This window comes from Zophobas morio, unplaced genomic scaffold, assembly GCF_036711695.1.
Source record: "Zophobas morio isolate AGI-343-1 ecotype UQ-CSIRO unplaced genomic scaffold, CSIRO_AGI_Zmor_V1 ptg000004l, whole genome shotgun sequence".
Taxonomy (NCBI): Eukaryota; Metazoa; Arthropoda; class Insecta; order Coleoptera; family Tenebrionidae; genus Zophobas; species Zophobas morio.
In genome coordinates this window covers 6150165-6171866 of record NW_026972109.1, presented here as the reverse complement: position 1 = coordinate 6171866, position 21702 = coordinate 6150165, and the positions used below count along the sequence as shown (strand labels likewise).

Sequence of the window (21702 nt, the reverse complement as noted above, 5' to 3'; positions counted from 1 at the left end):
TTATTGCCTCGTTCAATATTTAGCAGCGAATTTCCCAATTTAGTTGCTATAATTTCGCCCGTATTTATTGAAAAAATTTCTAGCGAATCCTTCCAATTATGCGACGATTAACTGATAATTTTTTGATCGAGCAAAGCCCCCGCAATTTGCAAAACAAATTCCTAATTTCTGATGAATTTTAACGACGCCAACCTGCGAGCAATTAATTCGTTAATTTATTCATAAACAGGCAGCGGTATAGAAATCGGGTATTAAAGATCGGGCTGCAACTTTGACCAATATTTTACCCGAGACTTCCGGCAAACTTTTGATAATGCTTAACGGCTTATCTGCAATGACCTAAATTAAAAATAAGGACTCGCTTCAGATTAGGAGATGAAAAATGGGACGATTTATAAAGCGCACGGACTATTTTTCCAATGTTTAATTTAAAGGATGTTGTGATTTTTTTAAAGCGAGCTTTCAGCTGCCGGTTGCATGTCAAACACATCATTTTGTGCGTTAATGTTTGTATGGATTTTACGTCAAATTACGATTTTTTGTCCTATTGTGTCTATTGTGATCGGAATTAATTCGTTTACAAAGGTTTAATGTTTCCGCATCGATTCGACCCTTTTTCCTCAAAAACGCCGAATGTGTACATAATGAATTACGAGTTTTTGTTGGCAGCTTCGACGCCATAATGGAGTACTTACCCCGAGGACCCAGGGCTACCAACTAAACGTACCTGAAACAATACCACCCATTAATATTACAGTTATAACGTTGATCGTAATTTCACATTTTTGAATAAGTCCGTATAAAGTGAGAGGCGGCACACTTCTACTTCAATATCATTTATAGAAAACCCATATTTCAGCTTGCTCCACTTAGTTAAAAAATGTTGTTGTGCGATGTTCAAAGAAGCCAAATGGCCGGCACTGACATCGCGGTATATAATTAAGCTGCACTGTATACAAAAAGTGCAGGACCGTATCAATCGATTTTTATTGCTTTCCAATTAACCTAAATTTTTTGTATTTTCGGCCCGGCGAGCCGAAAAAAGCGCCCTAAATTACCCCTTTCCGACGAAATCTTAATGAGCCCCAATCATCAGCTCAGCAATTATTCTTGTTTCAAAATAATCCCGTCGCATTCCTTTAAATATTTACCTCTCTGTGTAAATCATTCCGGTCCCAAATATTTACCATTTAATTGCTTTCGAAAAGAATTCCTCACCGTTTTGACGCAAATAACTCTCACGTAGCGTTAACTTTAAGTAAGTTAAACGCGGCCCGGCCGCCGGCTACATACAGATAATGGAATAATTTAGTGTCTGGGTACAAATTAATCGCGAGGACATTTACGGGAGGGACGCCTTTGATTCTAATTCCAACACAGATGAACGCATTTGAATAAATATGCTAATTTGATTTCACGTTGTCGCCGCAATAACCCACACGGAATCGGATTCTTTGCGGACATCTGCAAAGTTTGGATCGTTCCTCTGCCTGACCCGAGTGCAAATTACATACCTTCATTATAAAGGCAGGAATTGGCGGGGATCGGGCCTTTAATCGGCGTCGGGCGGATTCTGCGTCTTCAAGCTGTTGCTTCGGAGAAGTGCGGTCGTTAAGTTACGTTACGTAGTTGTGCTGTGTTTCCAGCACGCAACATGGATGCGGTTATGTAACATAGTACAGCAATACGGCACCCATTTCGAGGAGCAGGCGTCACGCATCTTGCGCACTAATTAAAAACACAAGTTTGTCGTTATTTCTGTGAATGAATTCGTTCGCCGAAAACAATAAATTCGTCTGCGTTCCGCTAACAAAATATTGTTTCCCTTTGGTTATCCTTGACGATGCCCGTTCATCCCCTGATATTTATTACGACTGTCCAATTTAATAACTTTGTCTCGAATGTACATTTGTCACCGGTTAAAACCCTTTGCACACCATTTTCGCAAAAGCTGATAAACCTTCGCGTCGATGATTTAGATAATGCGGCTATCGCTTCTTGAATAACAATATCTATTATATAGATACACGACGGTAATATATGGAAATACGCCCTTAATATTTCATATTCTGCAACCCCTTTAAATTCGGCGGCTTACATACGTTTGGGCTTTATTTCCTTTACGTCTAGACCTTGCCCATAAACGCCATCAACGGAACTGTTACGACGTGCTGCCAACTTTGCGGAGGACCGCTTAGAGAGAACGAGCTTGCACTGCTAATTTGGCTACATTGTTACGTAACAAAAATTTATTAGGAACGCGGAAGGCGGGATGGGGCTACACGCTCAAAATTTAGGCGAATTAATTCTGGAGCCAGAAGACGGCGTGACGGTTACAAATACACATGCTTTAATAGGTAAACTAGTGGGACTGTGCGGGCTCGAACGCGTGCCTGGATCGATCTTGACCTGGTTGCCTCACAAAGACAAATTTTTAAGCAAAAAGTAAAAAAGTGACTAGAACCCCCACTATATAACTACATCAAACTAGCCGTCGTATTTCTTGTAGTCGGGATAAACACAGTGATCAATATCGTCCTGGGACCAGATGGAAGGCAACACCTCTAGTCCCCTCATGCCGGGTCAGCTAGTGACAAGTTCGCACTTCCACAACTCGAAAGAACCATCATAAATCCCGCGCCCCTCCACGGCGCCGTGATCCCTCCCTGTTAAATCGGGCCGATTGTTCATTTGAGTGTAGTCAAAGGCACACGTCTCACTTTATTAATGTCGGCCGAGCTTGTCAATGACGCTTGAAAGCTGCACATAACTAACGCACTGTCCATAATGAACCTCCGCCTCATATATACTTGTCACGTCCTGCTAAACCGTCCTCCCGTCTGGACCTTCAATCGGCCCTTTCTATTCGCCGATGATTGGAGGATGTGCCCCGATAATCCCTTACAAAAAAAACATTGCGTGATTAAAGCGAGAAGGATTAACATGTCGGCGACGTTTAATCAACGACGGATTTGGGCCTTTTTCAACTAGTTGCGTCGCTAATGTGAGCCGGAATTGGTTCTGATTGGACGTCAATTTGGGATGATATCCTTCGCGGATGGATGAGTGTGGTCGAGGGATGATATAGTGTACGTTTGCATTCTTTCGACAGTTAATTACGCGGAGAGAGTGCGAAGTGGAGATAGACGGAGGGTGAAAGGGTGGTTCTGTGGCGGAAAAATTGGCTGTAAAGGCGCGGTTGCACGTCCGAGAGGCAAGCAAGCCAGATTGACAAAATCAAAACGACTATTTAAATGGTGGAGGCGCCGGGATAATAAATAGTTCGAAATCCACCATTACCGGAGTTGTATCGATTAAACCAAGAACAAAAAGTCTAATAGAATTCTTGATAAAGGATATGAAGGTAATTGTAATCCGCCATCAATAACGTCAGAAATAATTCAGCTAAATGATGATGGAAGTAAAACGTGTCTCTAGAGACTTCAACGTGGAAAAAACGATGGTTAACGTTTCAGTAAATGTTAACAATAATACTATAATAAATTGCGCTATTGACATTAAGAATCCCAAACCCAATAAAACAGTGGTTGCCGAAATTAATTCCTACTTCTTTGACTGATACTCGTTCATCCCCATCATCCCTATTCATCCCAACCCTCCCCGGATACACTTCGAAAACGATAAATTTATTTAACGTGTCAGAAGAGTTTCCGGTGAATGACAGATTTGACGGGATTCGATTCAGGTGTAACAAGTAATCCCAACCGGTAGAGAAACTTCTGTCAGTGCAAAGCTCACAGAGCAAATAAAGCTTCCTTCCCTCAACTTTTCTCACACAAGTTAATCAACTCTGTTTGTTTTAAAGTCACGCCCGTAAAAAGTAATGCAGACACCTGTAATAATGTCGACTGCTTCGAACTGTCGACATTAATTCCCTTGCAATACAAAAACATAAACCGAAATGGCACAAAGTTACTTGTTGTTTTATTGTATATTACAGCGATAAAGTTCGCGCCGTAAAGGCGAAAGTATACTTTAAACATTTAAATGTGGGGTATAAAGTTGCTTACCGACCATAGTTTTGGCGGTTAGGGGCCGTAAAATTATTAAGGAAGTGCCGAAAAGGGTGGCGATTTTTAAAAGTGCAAATATGGTTGTTCACTGGGATAATAACTCGTCACAAAGTCCTGTTTTAATTAAGGCAACTTCAAATAAAACCACTTTAACTACTTTTATTAGTCGTATAATGAGTTATATTAATTAAGGGAATGGTAATGGCGGTGTCGCTACGTTCCCAGTAAAATCAACAAAGAAAGTTCGTTTAGAATTTATTATGTGGTGTAACGTTTGATAAAAAGTCCAGACTTCAGACAACGTTTTCAAGTTTAGTTTGCCTAGAATGTCACCTTCAATTCCAAGTGTTACGTAATTTTATGTAGACGGCCCGCTTTCACGTCTTTCTTTATAGTCCATTTGTTCAGAACAATCTAAATTCGTCATCTTTGTAGCTTGTTAGTCCATATAAAATGAGAGGCGGCACGCTTTCATGACATACTTCGACCCGATAATCATTTAAATTAATATCGTTTTATCACAGAAAAAAAAACATTGTTACACGTTTTGACTGACTTTTGATTGGCTTACTGCCCGGGCAGCAGCTCCACCCGGCCGTGAAAACAAACTCACCCGATCGATGTGTTGTTTTTAACAACTTTCGCGAGGTCGCGGCGATCGTCATCTATCTCATTCAAGAAAAGTTTGGGAAAACATTCGTTAGCCTCATATAAAGCAAACATTGACCCTTTTCAAATTTCCTGCGTAGTGACAGGATTAAAGCGATTTTAAGCGTCCCGTATTAAACGCCCCCTGCACATTAGAACAGACAAAAACAACGAAAAAAATGCCAATATCAGTCGGATCGTCGGTTTTGTAATATGAAACGTAGGAAATGACTGACGCCATCTGCCATATGAACGTCCTAATATCTCTTGGTCGTTAGTTGAGTGAAGTGATCGAACAACACCTGTTGGAAAAGAGCCGAGTCGTGGAAAGCTACAGGCGATATGAAGAGTTTTTATCGACTCGAATGAGGTCAAACCGAAACGTACTTATGCAACCAGCAATACTTGATGGGGTCAGCACTATTTAGTCGAGGCGTCAAACCAAACGAAATAGATTGTTTTTCTTGTGATTGATTCATGTAAATACAGTCGGATTATTCGCATGTTTACCAAAAACATTCATCAAAGTCACATGGCTTGATCAGAAATGCTAAACGATTCGGTTCATCCATTTGTTAGGGCCGCGGCTAATTGAATCGGGTTATTTAAGTATTTATCGAGTGTCGTGCTGATTTTGGGAAAACCGCAAGCTGGTTACTGTTTACGAACCATTTTGCTGTTCTGTGTATATTTTGACGTCGTCGTTTCTGCTTTTTCCGCTCGAATTCAGATCCGTCGGTAATTCCCCGGCTCGGTTTAGTTCGGTTTGGCGGCAGTCTTGCCGACGTCCGGATTAATTTCGCCATTAGTCGCTTTTTTGGCTCGGAAATGGCGTGCATCGGTGCCGGAATCGTCGGTCTCATCTGCGCCGATATAGTTGAGCTTTTTGCCGAATGCTCGTTCGATCGACGGTGGATTTTTTCCTCGGCGTGTGTGTGTCGCTCGGTGGCGGCGTTAGCTCGGTAATTTATGGGCTGAGCTTTGGATAGCTCGGCTCTCGCCTGAGGTTAGGCTGCTGCAAATTAAAGAGGATTTTTCAACGTACCGATTGAATCTACTCCTCAAGTTGATTTATACCGAGCGCTGAGCTAAGATATTGAGGGATAGAGGTGCGGCTTCAAGGTTTCAAAGCTAGTTTAATTAAAATTGCGAGCAAATACACTTGCATTTATTTGTAGGAGGGTGGAAGAGTCGGGAAAGTGGGGCAGTTTTGTTTAATGCATTACGGTGTGGATGGGCATTAGGGCTAACGGTGGAACATGACGATGTGGTGCGAGGATTATTTAGGTTAATCAGGTTGCTATTGTTTTTCATGGCTATGGTAGGTAATTTGTGTTTTCTAACACTGAAAAATGGAATTCTTTCTGATACGTGTCCACAAACGCTGAACAACGCTTTACTTTTGAACATTCTACAAATCTAGAACGTTCGTGTTTTTTATGAATTTGATGAATGTAATAATAAAATAGTCAAAAAATGGTCTACGTTGGCTAGCTAAAAATGCTAAAAAAACAATCACTACAGAACACGATGTTTTACATCATTTTTCTAAAATATATCACTTCATTTGCAAGCCCTTAAAAATTCTTCAAAAAAATATTTTTAAATTACCTATTATTCCGGCTATATTTGTTCAAAAATCAAAATTCGTTGAAATGTTCCCAGAAAGAATTACTTTTAATGGAAATTTTCTCAGCATCTGTGCTTTCCTGAAAGGATTTTTTTTTTAATATTTTTTTAAATTGTTTATTATATTAACACCTCCACCTTTTATTGTTCATAAAGTCGTTCCAACAAAATTTTCTTTAACGGGAAACTTTTTGACAATTGGAATTTATGCTTATGTCACTTGTGCCTTTAAATATAAGGGAGAAAAATTTGTTCAAATCACTCCAAAACTATCTCATATATCTTGGTGTTTTATCAGATATTAATGTATTTTGGACAAAATCTATAATTTTTTCTAAAATATGTCACTTCATCTACAAGATTTTTAAGACTTTTAAACTTTAATAATAATAATAATAATAATAATAATAATAATGTATATTCGTGCCCAAACTGTACAGTTTTACATTCGTCAGAAAACAACAAACTAACACAACTTATATAAACATAAACACAAAAAAACATATACAAAAATTATTACAATCAATGTCGATTTAAATACTCGTCATAATCATAGTAAACATCGTTTATCAAGAGTTGTTTAACTACCTTCTTAAATTTGACAAGATTGAGATTTTTTATATCAGCCGGCAAACAGTTATAAAATTTTATACCAAAGTATCTGTGAGCTGTCTGCGTTCTCGTTAGGCGAATACTCTTCAAACACAGTTTATCCCTAGTCCTAGTATTATATGCATGGAAATCCCCAAATTTGTCAAAGATATGGATATTTTGTTTTATATAGAGTAAACATTCATAAATAAATAGTGCCGGAAATGTCAAAATATTTAATTCCCTAAAAGCAGGGCGGCAATCAGCTCGATATGGTAGACCGGCAACTATCCGAATTGCTCTCCTTTGAATGGAGAATAGATAATGCCTGCAAGATGCGTGACCCCATATTAAGATTCCATATCGCAGGAAGCATTGAATGAGGGAACTAAAAGCGATTTTTAGAACTTCTTGTGATACTTGATTCGCAAGGCTTCTAAGCATAAATGTATTTTTGCTAAGTTGTTTCGCTAATATGACACCATGTTCTTTCCAAAGCAATTTGTCATCAATCGTGATTCCCAAGAATCTCGTAGTTGTTTGAATATTTGGTAAGAGTGTTAGATTAGCTAGATTTGGTGACTTTTTTAGGGAAAACAACATGTTGACACTTTTCCCCTCATTCAGTGCAAGCCCGTTACTACAAAGCCAGTCAGAAGCCTTTGATATCGCTCTCTGATTTCTGGTCAGGATTTCATAGCAGTTTTTGTCGGTAGTACTGATTGTTGTATCATCTGCAAATAGAATTACATTATTTTCGTTTAGTTCTATGGGAAAGTCATTAAAGAATATTAGAAATAACAAAGGTCCCAGTACCGACCCCTGGGGAACCCCACGGCTGACAGGAAGATCAGACGATGTTGTTCCTTTAAGGCTAACTCTCTGAAAGCGTTCAGTTAAGAAAGAACTGATAATTCTGCAACTATCTGGATGGATGTTATATACGTATAATTTACGAATAAGAGTCTCATGTGATACAAGATCAAAAGCTTTCGTTAAGTCCAGGTATGTTGCAATGCAGTAATTACCACTTTCAAAAACTTCCGAAATTTGATCTATAAAACTTAGTAATGCGTCAGATGTTGAGCACCCTTTACGGAATCCAAATTGGTTTTTAACTAAGATTTTGTTGTCTTCAAAAAATTTCGTTAATTGTATACATAACACTTTCTCTAAAATTTTCGAAAAGACAGGTAATAGGGATATAGGTCTATAGTTACTCTTGTCATTTATTTCACCTTTTTTGAACACTGGTATGACAATCCCTGTTTTCAAACATTTAGGAAAAGTTTTGTTTTGTATGCATAGATTTATTAATTTGGTGAGTGGCGTAATGATGACATCTTTCACATTTTTTATTAATTCCATGCTGAAGCCATATATGTCTCTAGATTTACTCGACTTTAAATTTGTAATAACATCTCGCACACAGCTCTCAGAAACTTCAGTAAAACGAAAATACTTGGTAACATTATTACAAACATTATTATTATTACACATCAATCCTATAGGATCATATTTGGGGTCAGGTACATTTTCTAGTATATCATTGGCGATATTATTAAAATAATTGTTAAAAACATCAGGTGAGATATCGCTGTCTAAATTTTTATAATTATTTTTATTTCGTTTACTGTTTATTACGTCCCACATAGCCTTAGACTTATTTACTGCAGTACCTATATATTTATTATTCGCCTCACGTTTTGCTTTCTCTATGCTTTTGCGATACATATTTCTATACAATGTTTTATATTCTTTAATTAAATTATTTTTTGTACATATGTACAAATCGTCCAGAAATAACAAATTACTTCGCATGATTTGTAACTCATAGTTAAACCACTTAACCTTAGCTCGGTTATCACAATTATTATTACCTTTGAGTATGTTTTTTTTTGGAAAACATATTATATATTCAGCATAGATTACATCAATAAATTTTTTAAATTTGCTATTAATATTTATATTATCTAGAGTTATAAAGGTCCAGTCTAACTTCTTTAGGTTATTAAAAAACATAGTTTTACCCAAGCCTGTAAAAGGGCGAAACGATTTAGAAACTTTTTTACTTTTGTTTAATAAGTTTGTCTCAGTTATAATTTGTAGACTAAGAGCACTATGGTCAGATATACCTGTATTAAGATTAGTAACCCTAACTAGTGACATATCTAGATTTGTGAAAATGTTATCTAAGCCATTTCCTAATCTAGTAGGAAAATTAACATGTGGCCTTAAGCCGTGACTAAGCAGCAAGTTAGTTAAGTTACGAGTATCTTCATTTGGTACAGTAAATGATGAGTTAAAGTCACCACCAATAAGTAAACTTTTCCTATTGTCATATAATAAATCCAACACTTGATTCAAAATTATCAGGAAATCAGAGTGCTTACCAGAGGGACTTCTATATATGGAAAGAACAGTCAAATTTAATGCAGGGATAAACACTGCCGACATTTCACATACTTTTTCCTGCGACAAGTTGGTGACTTCAGGGATGTTATTGCAAATAAGGGAGTTGTGAGTGAGAATCAGCGATCCTCCATATCCATAGGTCCTAGCAAAGTATGAAGACAGATTGTATTGGCTTATAATAAGAGATTCACACTCTTGTTTTAACAGCCAGTGTTCACTAATACACAGCACTGAAAAAAATATTTTATTCTTCAGGAGAAGGGATTCAAGCAGATCCATTTTATTCCTAATTGATTGGATATTGAAGAACAAAATTTCAGTCAACTTCAATATGGGTACTTCTCGGCTATCTTGTAATTCTTGGGTTACTTGTTTACTACCAGTTAGGGACGAACATGAAGAGAACGTAAGATCAGGTTTAATGTTAGAATTGGTTGAGTACTTTTTCAACTGATTTGGATCACAGTCCTCCTGATGACGATGAGGTTCTGGTGTCAAATTTTGGTTTACTCTCGTGAAAAAACCTGTAGCGTTGGACTTTGACGTTTGAAGGCCAAAATTCTGGACTGTACAGTTGTTTCACGATAATATCATCATAGTCCGTGTTGATACGAAAGGATTTATACACACCTTTAGAGTCCAATTTAAAGATCTGAAACTTTTGGTCGGGAAGCTTTTTATTGAGATATGACGCCACTTTCGCCTCGGTGGTGTCCTTATTACACCTAAATAAATGTAACCATAACTGTGGTTTGGGTCCGCCGAAATCTGAGTCCGTAACTTCATTATTTGCACATCCTGTCACTATTTTTCTTGATTTAGCGGAATTTTTCTTGCTATTCTTTACACCGTTGTTTTCTAAGGTGTTTTTGTGGGGCAGGGTATCATCATTGTAGATAACCGTCTCGGTGGAGACATTAGAATTGTCCAAGGACGAATATTCATCATCACATCGTCTTTTGTTAAATTTAATGTTGATTTCCTTCGTTAGCTGATTATTTGCTGTTCTTAATTCGTTCACCTGTTCTTCTAGGGCAGCGATTTTATCGAGAAGATTTTTCGTAGCATCTTCGACGATTTTTTTGATAAAGTGTTTTAAACTTTCGCAGTTTACGTCACACAAGACATCACTTTTAGCTTTAGCACCACCTCGTGTCATGTTGAAGCTTAAATTTTGGTTAAGATTACTTATTTTCAGAGCGAGGAGTCAGGAGACAGCGACACACGTTCACACGCTCACACGAGCTCAATACTTATTTGTTATCCCGGTGCTTCTGCCATTTTTATGAAAATACAAAATTCGTTAAATTTTTTCCTAAAGGATTGTTTAAAAAACTGTTTTTAAAATTATTTGTTATCCTGTCACCTCTACCATTTTCCTGTAATACTTTACAGTTCATGAAATCATTCCGACAAGAGTTTTAAGAATTAGGAATTTATGCTTATGTTCGTTGTATCTTTACAAATAAGGGAAAAAAGAAACCATTTAAAGTCATCTAAAATTTGATCAGATCAGTTTGAAAATGGATATTTTTTTGTAGCATTTTATGAGATTTCAATATATATTCTGAACAAAATCCATCATTCTTTCGAAAATGTGTCACTTGATCTACAAGATTTTTAAGATTTGTTAAAAACATGGTTTTAATTATTATCCCGGCGCCTCCACCATTTTTATTTATACAAAAATTAAAATTCGTTAAATGCTTTCAAGAAGGAACTTTTCTTAATGGAAGTTTTCTCAGGATTACAAGTTATTTCGTCTACAACTTTAATAATTTTAAAATTATTTATTATCCTGGCTCCTCCACTTTTTTTATGCAATACTTTAAACTTAGTAAAATCCTTCCTTTATGGGTAACTTTTTGAAAATTAGGAATATAAGCTTATATTACTTGTCCCTTTACATATAAAAGAAAAAAAGGAGCCATATCTAAGTTTCTCTCATATCTTAAAATTTGATCAAATCCGAAAATATATCATATATTTTGGTGTTTTATGAGATAGTAATATATTTTGCGGAAAATCCATAATTTTTTCTCCAGTATGTCACTTTATGTACAAGACTTTTAAGACTTCTTTTTATGAAAATGTTCAATGATTCCAAAAAGGAATTATTCTTCATAGAAATGTTGTCAGGATTACAAATCATTTCATGTACAACTTTTCTAAAAGGATTAATTGAAAACATATTTTTAAAATTATTTATTATCCTGGCACCTCCACCATGTTCACGCAATACTTTACAGTTCATGAAATCGTTCCGACAAGGGTTCCTTTTATGAGAAACTTTTTAAGAATTGAGAATTTATGCTTACGTTCGTTGTAGTTTTACAAAAAAAGAGAAAAAAGGAACCATTTGAAGTAATCTAAAATTTGATCAAATCAGAAATTGCTAATTTTTGTTGGCATTGTACGAGATATCAATATATTCTCAACAAAATCCATAATTCTTTCGAAAATGTATCATTTGTTCTACAAGTTTTTTAAGATTTCTTAGAAATGTATTTCTAATTTAGTACCCTAGCGCCTCAACCATTTTTATTTATTTACAAAAATTAAAACTCGTTAAATGGTTCCTCGAAAAAATTATTTTTAATGGGAATTTTATGTTACGTCTTCTATAAGATTTTTAAGACTTCTTAAAAATATATTGTTTTAATAATTGTTATCCCGGCGCCTCCACCATTTTTCTGCCTACAAAGTTAAAATTCTTTAAATGCTTCCAAGAAAGAGTTATTCTTAATGGAGGTTTTCTAAAGATTACAATTCATCTCATCTACGAGTTTCCCAAAAGGATTCCTTAAAAAAATTATTTTAAAATTATTTATTATCCTGACCCCTCTAAAATTTGTATGGAAAACTTTAAACTTCGTAAAAACCTTACGACAAAGGTGTCTTTTACGGGAAACTTTTTGAGAATGAGGAATGTATGCTGATGTTCCTTATATTTTTACAAATATGGGAAAAATTAGAAACCATATGAAGTAATCCAAATCACTCCAAAATATATCTATATGATTTAGGTTGGAGTTTTATGAATTATAAATATTTTTTAGACAAAATTAATAATTTTTCAAAAATATGCTATTTCATCTATAAGGTTTTTAGGACTTTTGGAAAATACATGTTTAAAATTGTATTAATTATCCCGGCGCCTCCACCTATTTATGGATAAATTAAAATTCGTTAAATGGTTCCAAGATGGAATTATTATTAATGGAAATTTTCTCATCTACAATTATTTCAAATCACTCCGAAAATTTATTTTGGTGTTTTATGATATATTAATATATTTTGGTCAAAGTCCACAATTTTCTAGAAAATATGTAACTTCATCCACAAGATTTTTAAGATTTATTGAAAATACTTTTTTTATTTATTATCCCGGCGCCTCCACCATTTTTATGCATAAATTAAAATTCACTAAATGGTTTGAAGAAGGAATTGTTCTTTATGAAAATTTTCTCAGGATTACAGATCATTTCATCTAATACTTTTCTAAAAAGATTCCTTAAAGAAATATTTTTTTGTTATCCCGGCACCCCGTCATTTTCATGTAAACTTTAAAGTTCAAAAAATCGTTCCGACAAGGGTTCTTTTTATTGGAAACTTTGAGAATTAGGAATTTTTTAAAAAATATACTCCTATCACTTATTTTGGTGTCCTATGAGAATTCGATATATTTCAGACAAAATTAAAAATTCTTTCGAAAATATGTCACTTCATCTATAAGAATTTTAAGACTTCTTGGAAATATATTTTTCAAATTATTTGTTGTTTCAGCGCCTTCACCATTTTTATCCAAAAATTAAACTTCGTTAAATGGTTCAAAGAAGGAATTATACTTAATGGAAATTTTCACAGGATTACAAATCATTTCATCTAAAACTTTCCCACAAGGATCCCTTAAAAAAATATTTTAAAAATAATTTATTATCCTGGCGCCTCCACCATATTCATGTAAAACTTTAAAGTTCATAAAATTGTTCCTACAAAGGTTCCTTTTGTGGCAAACTTTTTGAGAATTAGGAAGTTCTGTTTATATTCCTTGTATCTACACAAATAAAGGAAAAACAGAAATCGTACGAAGTTTTCTAAAATTTGATGAAATCACTCCAAAAATGGATCATTTATTTTGATGTTTTATTTGATCTGTAAAAATTTTAAGACTTCTTAAAAATATATCGTTTTACTATTTATTATCCCGGCGCCTCCACCAATTTTATTTATACAAAGTTAAAAAATTTTAACTGCTTATAAGAAGGAATTATTATTAATGAGGGTTTTCTCAGTACTACAAATCATTTTATCTACGACTTTCGACTTTCTTAAAGGATCCTTCAAAAAATAATTTTATAATTATTTATTCTCCTGTCCCCCCCCATAATTTTTATCCAATACTGTAAAGTTCACAAAATCCTTACGACAAAGGTTATTTACATGGGAAACTTTTTGAGAATTAGGAAATTATGCTGATATTCCTTATATTTTCACAAATACGGAAAAAAATGCAAACCATATGAAGTAATCCAACATTTGATAAAATCACTCAAAAAATATATCATTTATTTGACAAAAATATATTGTTTTAATATTTATTATCACGGTACCTCCACCATTTTTATTTACACAAAATTTAAACATTCTTTAAATGCTTAAATGCCAAGAAGAAATTTCCTGAAATGACTCATTAAAAAATAAGTTTAAAATTATTTATTATTTTGGCTCTTTCACAATGTTTATGTAATACCTTAAAGTTTGTAACATCCTTAGGACAATGTTATTTTGATGGGAAACTTTTTGAGAATTAGGAATTAATGGTTATTTTCCTTGTATTTTCAAAAAATATGGAGAAACTGCAAACCATATGAAGTAATCCTACTTTTGATCAAATCACTTCAAACATATGCAATTTATTTCGGTATTTAATGAGAATTCAAAAATTTTGGAAAAAAATCCATAATTCTTTCGAAAATATGTCATTTCATGTACAAGATTTTCACGATTTCTGGCAAATTGAGTTATTATCCCGGCGCCTCCACCACTTCCATCCAAACAAGTTAAAATTCGTTAAATGGTTCCACGAAAGAATTATCCTTAGTGGAATTTTTCTCAGGATTACAACTCATTGCATCTACAACTTTCCTAGGATTGTTTAAAAAAAATAATTTTAAAATTATTTATTACCCTGGTGTCTCCACAATTTTCATGCAATACTTTAAATTTCGTAAAGTCGTTTCAACAAAGGTTGTTTTTATGGGAGACGTTTTGAGAATTAGGAATTTATGTTTATCTTCGCTGCATCTTGACAAATAATGAAAAAAAAACATAAAGTAATCTAAAATTTGATGAAATCACTCCGAAAATATATCATTTATTTTGGTGTTTTACAAGATATCACTATATTTTGCACAAAATTCACGATTTTTTCCAAAATATGTCACTTCATCTACAAGATTTTTAAGACTTCTTGAAAACATATTGTTTTATTATTTATTATCCCGGCGCCTCCACCATCTTTAGTTACAGAAAAGTTAAAAATTCCTTAAATGCTTAAATGCCAAAAAGAAATTATTCTCAATTGAGGTTTTTTCAGGATTATAAATCATTTCATCTACGACTTTCCTGAAAGAATTCCTTAAGAAAACAAGATTAAAATTATTTATTATCCTGGCCCCTCCACAATTTTTATGCAATACTTTAAAGTTCGTAAAATCAAAAAGGGTTATTTTGATGGGAAACTTTTTGAGAATCAGGAATGTATGCTTATATTCTTTGTATTTTCGCAAATACGGGAAAATCTAGAAATCATATGGAGTAATGCTACATTTGATCAAATCATTCCAAAAATATATCATTTATTTTGGTGTTTTATGCGATATCAATATGTTTTCAAAAAAATTCATAATTCTTTCGAAAATATGTCATTTCAAACACAAGATTTTTTGCAAATTTATTTTTTTAAATGATTTATTATCCCGGCGCCTCCACCATTTCTATCCAAAAAGTTAAAATTCGTTAAATGTTTCCAAAAAAGAATTATTCTTAATGAAATTTTTCTCAGCATTACAAATCTTTGCTTATTTTCGCTGAATTATTTCGAATACAGATGAAAAATGAGTTTGTCAGCTAGCTGGGTTCAAATTCGTGTTTTTTTATTGTTTTTCTCTTTCTAAAATATATAGCTTCATATGCAAGTTTCCTAAAGAATCCTAAAAATGTTTGCTATTATTTATATTTATATTATAATTATCCAAAAAAATTTAAATTCATAAAACCGATCTGTGAGGGGCATAGTATGGAATTTTCTCAGAATCAACAATTTGTGTTTATTTTTACCTCATCCCTTCAAGTGACAGGCAAGAACTTACCTATATGGAAAATAAATTGCGTCATTCAAGTCATTAGATAGGATTTATTCGATAAAATTTAGAGATGACATCATCAATTTTTTGGGGGGATAAAGAGATATATTTTGGTTGAAGATTAATCATGCTTACTATAATTTTAAAACGCTTCAAAGCACTTGGTTCTCGAGATTGATAATTAAAATACAAAATGTTGTTGAACTCAACGCGGTTTCATAAACTACAAATGTAGGAGTATGGTATTTTATACAATTTAAAATCCATTTACTGTGTAGATTTTTTGTCATCACATTGTTGGTGGGGATAAAAAAATTTGGTTAGCGTCCTCCCATGACAATCGGTACAATAGTTTCTGAGATTATCTGTCTAATAAAAATCTAGATGGAAGGCAAATAAACAGACAGAGAGACAGATAGATAGACGAAAACCGGAGATTTATTTTTTAATCGTCTTTAAAAATAAGGTACTTAAATAAATCTATAATTTCTTCTTAATCATTTCGCCTAAGAATTAAAAAAAAAAAAATTAAATAATTATTTACATTTTGTATTTGTGTTAGTTGAGGCACATAGGTATGTACTTTGAATTTAAATACATGTGATTGAATGGCATGTTAGTAGCTAAATAATCGTTTAATGGTAATTAAACAGTCAATTTCATCCTTTTGGAGTGAATGTTGGCTGAATGGCGAGTTCGGAGAACGAACCGGCTTTTGCTACACACTACACAAATTAACTACTCGCTACTAATAAATCAAATGTTTGGCAACTGTGATTGTTCACTCAATTAAATTTGATTTTTGAACAATGATTTGGGTTGAAAACCCTAATCAACTGGACGGTTAAGTAAAACCAAACGGAAAACGGAATATTGGTAGAGTTTCGAAAAAACTACTTAGTTTTACACACGTCTTGTTAATTTTTCTTCAGCTTTTCCTCTGTAACATCCATACTAATAAATAAACCAACCCTAATCATTAAAATTACCACAACGGGCATTATTGGTTAATTCATAAAAATGAGCACCCAGAAAAAGCAACGTTATCATTAAAAATTAAATTAAGTCGCTTTAAACCTTTGATAAATAATTAAATATGGCGTGCATCAGATCGTTATAATTAAAGGGCACTATGCCGACCATCCTCATTTAATCACGAATTAGCATCGTTTATAAGCAGACAATCTATCCAAGCTCGCAGTTGTAAAGTTCCCGTGAGCATGGCCGACATAATCGAGAGCAGCTTTGACATAATCATAATGATTTTCAAATTCATCGGGTTGTTTCCACACAAAAAACAGTCAAAAATCCTGGTGTTGAGTCTATACTTTTCGAAAGTCATGCTTGCGGTTTTGGTTTTAGTCAACTTGGTGTTTCTACGCAATTCCGACTTTATCGTCATGTCCAAATTGGCGCTGTTTTTCCCAGTGATTGCCTCAAGTTGTGTGAGAGATGTACCGTTTTTGATGGATGGGCAGAGAGTGCGAAAATGCTTCAGTTTTTTCGAAAATTCGGACTTTGTGCCAAAAAGCGATGAAGAGAGGAAAATTATGGATGAATGTGTGCGGTTATGCCGACGGAATGTTAGGTTTTATTTTTTTTCTATACTGATCACGGAGTCGTTCTGGAATTTGTTACCACTGTTTGAGAGAAACCGGAAAATGCCGATTGATATTTGGCTACCGTATGAATTAACAAGGGCGGAGGTTTATTATCCGACTTATATCTACGTTTGTGCAGGTATTTATTTATTTATTTATTTATTTTTGTTAATAAATCTATGTATTTAGTGTGTGTTTATATGGTTTTGGGCGGCGAAATGTCGGAGCCATTGATTGGAGGTCTAGCATATCATGCTACAGGTCAATTGAAAATTTTAAAATATAATTTAGAAAATTTGAGCCAATTTCCAGATGATTATTCTCTCATTAAGTTTGAGGGAGTTTATGGAAGATTAAAACAAATTATTACTCATCACAACAACATTTTAAGGTAAATTTATTATGGTTGTTATTTTAACTTTATTTGTGTTTTTAGTTTCATATCAGAATTCGAAAATTGTTTCTCCTTTCTTATATTTTGTAAAATTGCGGCCAACATTTTCGCTCTTGGAGTTTGTGGTGTTGGTTTAGTAACGGTTTGCACAGACTGTTTCTTGTAATAAACTAATTTAATTAATTTTTTTGTAGGTTCCTTTTACAAATATGTACATCGCTTTGTATATTTTATCTTATTTTATTCTTGTTTTCCAAATACTGTTCTACTGTCATTACGGGTCACTATTATTCCAGGAAGTAACGCAACGGTGCGACTTCATATCACTAAAAAATATTGTTGTAGAATGAGGGATTAACAAATGCTATCTATAACAGCTGTTGGTATAAGTGTGACTCCAAAACAAGAACTGTGCTTTTAATTATAATGGAAAGGTCAAAAAGACGAATAATTTTAACTGCCGGGAAGTTCGTTGAGCTCACCTATCGCACATTCACTTCAGTAAGTTTTTCTTGTATTTTTCTTATTAATTGTATCGTTGTTTGTAGATTTTAAAAACAAGCTATTCACTGATAGCTACTATGAAGGGTTTGTAAGCAACTATGAAACAAATTTTAATCTGAAAAATATTTTACACTCTTTTATAATGAAGTTATCTTTATTTTTTGACAGCAATAAAAAAATGTAGGCTTGAGTTTGAAACTAGAGCAGTTATAATTTACCTTTTCCTAATACCATAATATCCATGAAAAGTTGTGAAAATCTTAATTTCAATACAATTGGTTAGTGGCAGTATGCAGGTAAATAAATACCGACCTTTTCTAGTAATGCGGACTGGTTGGAAGAGGTAGAAAACCTAGAATGCATTTGTAAGTATGTCATTCTTCGATTTTCAACCGGGCAACAAGGCAGTAAGGTTTTTAAAATATATTTTCAGATCTTAGACTAAAGAAAAAATATTAGCCAAATAAAAAAATTTGTTTTGCATGTTATTCAATGTCAATAACAGGTATCTCTTACATAAATATTTGTTTTCAATTTTTTTTATAGATTTTGAGCACAAAGAAACATCTTATAGACCAACACTGCACAAAAGAAATTGTGAAAAAAGAAACTCAACCAGTGTAACTGAAACATCAATACGAGAAACTTTATCTGTTAATACAGCCAAAAATGAAGAGGAAACATTCAAGTTCGATTTATGCCAGGCCATGCTTGCCTCGAATATCCCATTAAATATATAAGTTAAGTAATCCTAAATTTAATTCATTTTTGGACAAATAATGTAAAAGACGAAAGCACTCTTAGGAAAACAACTGTAGATAAATGTTTTACCGAAATTGTTACTAAAATTAAGACACGTTTACAAAATAATTTGACGAAACAACAGATGTATGTAGCAGATATACCGGGTGTCTGGAAAATGGCGGATTAACTCTTCAGTACGTTATGTACGAGGGTTTCGGGAGTCCCAAAAGAGTAATAAAAAAATTCTTTATGATGTAGATTAGGGAAAAAACGTAATTTTATAAAAGTAAATTTGGCAACACTGCACACACCTAATCGTGAATACCTCCGGCTTACTTTTTGATTTCTTAGTAACGATGAGGACTGAAATCCACCTCTTATTTTTTTTTTAGGACAATAACAATAACAACCAGTAGTCATTCATCGGTGTGCATTATTATTAATAAAAAAGCTGTTATTTTTCATTAATAAATAAACCAAAAAAAAAACATTTAACAAGACATTTATACATTATAAACAAAAACAAAACCAACAAAAGAAAAATCCATTTAAGCATAACCAACTAAACACTAGAGAACATGTTCAAATTTCCTGCCTTGTGCATATAAAATAACCTCGTAATGTTTTCAAATTTTGACGATTTTTTGTAACATTGTCTTGCTAAGATAAAACTGGTTTTGGTGATGACATCCTCTAAGAAAATAGAGGGTGGGTGGGCGGGGTTAGTATTTGCTAAGATAAAACTTATTTTGCAAATGAGATCCTTCTAAGACAATACAGGGTGGGTGGGTGGGGTTAGTACCTTTTAAAATAAGATCGACTCTGGCAGATCACATACCCGCTAAGAAAATAGAGGGTGGGTGGGCGGGGCTAGTAGTATCTGCCAAAATAAGACTGATTTTGGCAGATGACATACCCTCTAAGAAAAAAGAGGGTGGGTGGGCGGGGCTAGTACCTACTAAGATAAAACTGATTTTGGCAAACTTGTATTACTAATTATTGTGATAATGAATGTGTTGTTAAACGTAGCTAAAGAACAAATCGCACTGTGACAGAAATACTCACGTAAGTCAAAATTTGCCGAATTCTTAAATTTATCAATAATTTATAAAAAAATTAATGTAGTTTTAGTATATGTAAGTATAAACGGCTTTTAATAGCTGCGTATTGCTCAAATTAATCAAAATGTTTGTATTGCATTTCCGAAAGTTATATGTGCACTTAATGCAAGACTGCCGTTTCTCAAAAATAAATAAAATCTAAGTAAGCTATCATGAAGCTTTTGATGTTTCAGTCGATGTTGATAATCTGATACTAATTTAGGTACAAATTGAACACAAAAAATACACAATGTCTTCTAATATAGTTAAATCAAATGTGAAGTTAGTAAATTTTTGGAGATCCATTCTGTTCAAGTTTTTATTTAATTTGGGGTTGTTGTCCGCCTCTTGAACGTCTGGAGTGTATCATGAGGAGACTGAATGGTTATGGGTACGACATGTTTCGACTTTATTAATTAACGTCCTCAGATTTTGATAAATCTCGGGCATTTTAATTGTTAATTTTATCAATTATCAATGTATTTTCATAAATTTTAATATCCACGTTACTAGCTGGTTAAACATAAGCTAATGATGACGTTAATTAATAAAGTCGAAACATGTCGTAACCCTAACCATCATTCAGTCTCCCATTGATACACTCCAGAGGTTCAAGAGGCGAACAACAATCCCAAAGTGAAGCTAGTAATGTATGGATACCAGTAATAGCTTCAGCAAGAGAAACTTGAAAGCCAAAGTTCATGAAGTAGAGCAGAAGAATATTTTTAATATAAAAGAATTGACCGAAAACATGGGAATACATTTTTTTTTGAATGGTAAAGATGGAAAAGTTAATTGGAGCGAAATAAAATTTTTAAAATTATTTTGTAAAAAAATACTAAATACACCAGATTATCACACATTTTATAAGAGTTTAGCCATAATAGATGTTGAATGAATTAATATTGTGATTGTTTTGTATTTTGTTATATTTTTTTCATTAAAATGTGTTGCTAGTTATTTGTTCTTGTATTAAATTTATTAACACGCAAGTTAAAATATTTGGTATTGTGTTCTACTCTAAAAGCAAAAAAACACTATTAATAATAGGTTGACAGTACGATTATAATGTATTCCTAAGTATTTCGTATTTAAAATACAAATAATATATAAAAACTTGGGAATGTTAAATCATCATTCCTCAAAGTATGCTGTTTTTGAGTTACGTGACTATTGCTCTCACAGTGCGAAATTTTAAAATCATTCTAACTCCACCAAAATGTTATAAGTAATTTTTTTCCCAGACTCACCAGTTGATTGTTAAGAGCGTAGCGGAGAGTTAATCCACCATTTTCCAGACACCCGGTACAGTAAATTTATTAGTTGGTACATCATCTGCAAACCTTGTGTCAGATTCTTATTTAATTGCTATTAAATAGTTAGAAAAGGCGAATAAGTAGATTTGTGCAAGAAAGTTTAACCAACACATTTTCATCCAATGCTATACCATGTAATAAAATCGTATTAATGCTTTCTGATGCTGTGTTCAATATGGTCAAAGCTGCAACCCACTTAAAAGTATTTTATCCAAATTTGATTCATTGCACTTGTTTCGCCCACAGTATAAACAGAATGGCGGAAGAAGAAAATCTATTTCCACTGGTAAATGAATTTAATTAATAATATCAACAAGATTTTTGTTAAGGTTCCTTTAAGATTACAAGTACATAGAGA

The 21702-nt window shown here is 33.5% G+C and overlaps 1 protein-coding gene across 1 annotated transcript in view; it reads right to left on the bottom strand.

The window, feature by feature from the left end:
• LOC135139176 (alpha-2 adrenergic receptor) overlaps nucleotides 1-21702 on the bottom strand; it is a 172286-nt gene that overhangs the window by 134030 nt on the left and 16554 nt on the right. The window lies entirely within an intron of this gene.